Below are 4350 nucleotides of genomic sequence, written 5' to 3'. Positions count from 1 at the left end.
TCAGGCTGCTGCAAAGTTCAGCAAGGTGCCCTCTTGTTCAGTGGCTGGGGAATTTTGTTCGGAATATGGATTGAGTATGTCGTGAAGCACACAGAGGACTGGGTCATAATAATTTTTTACTTTTAGAGTTGGAAGATGACGATACACTTGAGCTGGTATGGGGTGGAGAAAGTCATGCCTTAAACTCATGTCCCAATGTTTAATTCCAATTCTTGTGTTGTTTGTTTGGGTTTTGTTTTTTTCTTTTTTTTTTTTCTGGCTTTTGTGGTTTTTTTTTCCCCTCTGTCACCCGGCTTCACCCAAGGAGCAGACACTTCCTTTTTGCCGGGCGGTGCCCCCCGGTGCCGCCCCCGAAAGCCCCGGGGAGCGGCGGCGGCGGCGGGCTCAGCACCGCGGACAGCGCCCGGGCCGCCCCCGCCGGCGGCCGCCGCGGCGCGGGGGGAGGCGGCAGCTGCCGGGCCCGGCCCGCCCGGCGGCCGCTCGGCTCTCGGCGGGGAAGGGCCCGCCGCTCCCCGGGGGCACCTGCCGGAGGCCGGGGAGGACCCCGCGAAAGCTAGCGTTGTCAGGCGGGTGGGGTCTGGAAGGGCGGCGGGGGGGAAGGGAGTTTGCGTGTTGCGCACATCCTCCAGTTAATTAATCCTCTTAAGAGCTTTCTCTCCTGATGGAGAAATCCCCCCCTAAAAAGAGGCAGAGACGCTGTGGGGATGGGTAGCTAGGGAGCAAGAAGATGGGGAGTTCAGCGAGCTGAGCTGCGTTGTTCCTTGTGATCCCGGTCTGAATGGAAGGCTCTAGAGGGAGCGCTTATTCTCCAAGACCTCTTCCCACCAGTCTTTCCGAAGACAGTCTCCTTCTTGAGCGCAGGAAGGGCACTGGTCAGGCAGCAAGTGGCTGAAGGTGGGTCTCTGCTTGCTGAGCAAGTACCAGCCTACAGCTAATGGAAGGACGGATGTTGGAGACTTACCATTCGAAGCATGTCTGTAAAGAAACTTCTCCTGAGCTTGCAGGTCATCCTCACATTCTCTTGTGATTAGAAGTATGAAGGGAAGATGAAGGCTCATTTCCAACCTTCCCAGGGCTTTTCTTGTACCTGCTACCTGGACAAATACTGTGCATCCACCTGCTCACAGCTATGGCTCATGTATAGCAGTCCCACAGTCACGAATGGTTAATACCATTTCATGTGGATCCTTTCACTATGAGAGTCTTATAAGGATCAATTAATTTGCCTTTTGGCATGAGAGAAGGAAGTATTTTAATCCCAGTTTTATTGGTGGAGACCTGAGAAGAGAAGGAAAGAGAAGAAAACTGAAATAGTCACACAGTGAAGTCCCTTTCTTCAGGACCTTACTATTTTGTGGCCCTTCAGGCTCACCGCTGCACTTGCTGTGAAACACTCTTCCCTGAAGCATGGCCTTGCAAGGATTCCTTCGCTCCTTCGCTTCTTCCTTGGGACAGACAAGCAAAGTCTCAAGGCAAATCCTGTTTAGTAGGCAGCTGCACAGAAAAGGTAACTCGGGTCTAGGACTATAATAGAACAAAGACGAGAAGAAAAGCTTTTCCACCTCAGCTCCCACCTTACGCTTATTCAAAAACCACTAGGGACTTATTTCCAGCCAGCTGAGAACATTTAAAAGGCAACGCTTACCTGCTGTTGGTTTTGACTAGCAGATACCCCCTTCTCTTCTGGTGTTACAGTGTGAGCTCCCTGCCCTCTCTGGGCAGTCTGCTTGCTCTCTGGGGCCAGAGACCAAGTATTAGCTCGGACCAGTGTTTCGGCGGTACTTCAACATGTAACTTGTAATCCCCTTGGTATGTGGTAGAAAAATAATGGGTAGGCCATGCTGTATGGGTTCTCGTGTAGACCTTTTTGTATGGAAGAGCGTGATACCAGTCTGTAAAAGACAGAAAGTATCAGAAGGGAGAATATGTAACTAAGGATAGAGAGATCAGGACTAGATCAGCCTGACCATGGAAATGTCAATGGGAGGAAGGAGGTGGATACACAGGTGACCTTTCTTGGGCTGCCCATAAAAGCTCTGTCTGGGGTATGTGCACCCAGTCAAAGAGGACTCAACCGCCCACCTCAGCTGCCTCCCTCCAATGTGTCCCCTCTGCTCGGGGAGAAAAAGGGTGAGGGGACTTGGGTGTTGGCTTGAAAGTCTAAGTGGGTTTGAGTGCCCTTTGACTCCTAGGAGAATTAAAGGTCCCTTCAATGGTACAAAAATAGTTAGAGAGGAAAACCTTCCATGGGATGGGATTGAAGAGAAGAGGGGTCATGGTGTGGAACAGCCTCCTCAGGCTGGCAGGTCTCGTAGAATGGAAAAATCATTGTTATCACCCTCAGGAACAAGAAGATGCTGCTGATGGGGGACAACATGGAATTCAGGAGCCCAGCCACCCAGGATGGCCTGGGGCTTAGTGGCCTTCCTTTCTTCTTCCTCCTCTCCCACAGACCCCAACCCTTATGGCCTCTGCTTGCTTCCCCACGCCCCCACCCCCCCATTAGCCTTCACTTCACACCTCTTTGCAGGGGCTGCTCTGCATCTGGGCTGACTTTAGCCCTGTCCTCTCCCTCTTTAATTGCAAATCCCCCACTGCAGCTTTCTTGCCTTTTCTAGAGGAGTGCTCTACTCTGTAGAACAAGGGCCAGTACCCTCCATCTCGGGGCACCTCTCACTATGCAGCGTTGTGCGGGGGATTGGATCGCATGCCTGTGCCCAGCCTGGGCTGTCAGGCGCTCCTCTCCAGTTTCTCATGTGTGCTGGCACGTCAGTGGTGCAGAAAGCCCGGGGACAGCATTTGCATCCTCCCCGGGTGCCCGTGACCCTGCGGTGCGGGGGGATCCCAGCCAGCTGTGAGTGCTCCCTGGCAGCCAGAGGGTGGCACATTGTGTACACAGGAGTGTGTGAACTCAGTCAAACTTCACAAACAAGGATAAGAACAGACCCAGGATATAATCAGTGCTTAAATATAGCAACTCAAGGTTTCCTGAGAGAGAGACAAGCGAAACAGCAAGGCAGAGCAGGTGTCGCAGTCCCTGTGGCTTTCGCTTCCCCTTACCTTGGCTTCTCAGCAGTGAAGCTGGTGCTGGCCACAGGGCCCAATTTAGACTATGGGTAGCAAAACAGCCTGTCACAGGCAGCCTTGTTGCTATGCAGGACAGGAGTCTTATCGTGCCCTGCATGGTGGCATATCCTGGTGCCATGCAAGTCCCTCGCCTCTGGCAGAGTCGCTGTAACCAGCCCCCACCTCCTCCCCATCTCCATTGCTAGCTCCGGTGCTGCTACCGAAACAGCTGAGTGTGATCCCAGCTGGCAGTTTGGAGCAGCCTCGTGGCTGGCTTGTGGACCAACAGTTAAGGGGCTTTGCCCCTTTTCTGCACAACCCCTCCTCTTGCCCTGCAGAAAGAGCCAGCAGAGATCGAGCTCCAGCAAGGAAGCCAGCTCCCTGTATCCCAGGAGACTGCAGTGCCTGAAAAAGGTGGAGTGAATTGAAATAAAGCTCTGGAGCCTGGAGGTTCCCCCTCACCTCCCGAACAAGAAGCTAGACAGCTGGAGTTCTTATAAACACTGACATTTGAGTTGTATCCAACCCATTGCTTCTTCAGTGAGGGGATAAGTAACACTGCTTGCAGCACAGCTACTGGCCAGACTCAGCTCAGCTTGGCCTCTCAGACAGTGGAAAGATTGGCTTGGTGAAGCATGCCACGGGCCAAGGCAGCTCCAGTCTCTCTGTCAGCCCCTGGAAGATGTTACGGGGAGGGTCGCAGCTGCCCGGCATCCCCTCCCTGGCGTGGCTTGGCTTGCTGCGTGCCCACCAGTGCTAACGGGGCCTGTGCTTATGATTGCAACCGATAAATGCTGCCCCTCCGAGCCCACAGGGAGCTGCTGTAAGAGATGAGCTGGTGCTCCCGTCCCAGGCAGGCTGCATAAGGGTAGCCACCTGTAGCTCTCCGTTGGCTTGGGCACGGCTTGGGATGAGGTAGCTGTGTGTTGGATATGGCCTGAGAAAATGGAAAGGGGAACCTCTGAACCTAGGGCCAGGCTTAGAGCTCTCCTAGGGCTGGATCTAGGCAAAATCTGGTTTGTGCTCAAGTAGGGAGCACCACAACATCAGCAGCCTCAGAAGAAGACCTTCTCTGTCGTAGGCATTGCGCACGCTTGGCTTTCCCATTGGCGCAACAGCCGTGTGGGGGGCAGGTACCATGGCCATCGTGGCCATGCCATCGCCCTGAAGGAGAGGCCAGGTTTCCTGGGGAGCTGGAGCCAAAAGGGAAAACATTCAGAAAGAGGGGCCTCCTGGTTACACCGAAGCCAGGACACTTGGGGGCTGTCAGCGTCCTGTGAAGCA

The sequence above is a fragment of the Calonectris borealis genome, chromosome 1 (assembly GCF_964195595.1).
Source record: "Calonectris borealis chromosome 1, bCalBor7.hap1.2, whole genome shotgun sequence".
NCBI classification, from domain to species: Eukaryota; Metazoa; Chordata; class Aves; order Procellariiformes; family Procellariidae; genus Calonectris; species Calonectris borealis.
Note: the sequence above shows the minus strand (reverse complement) of the source record.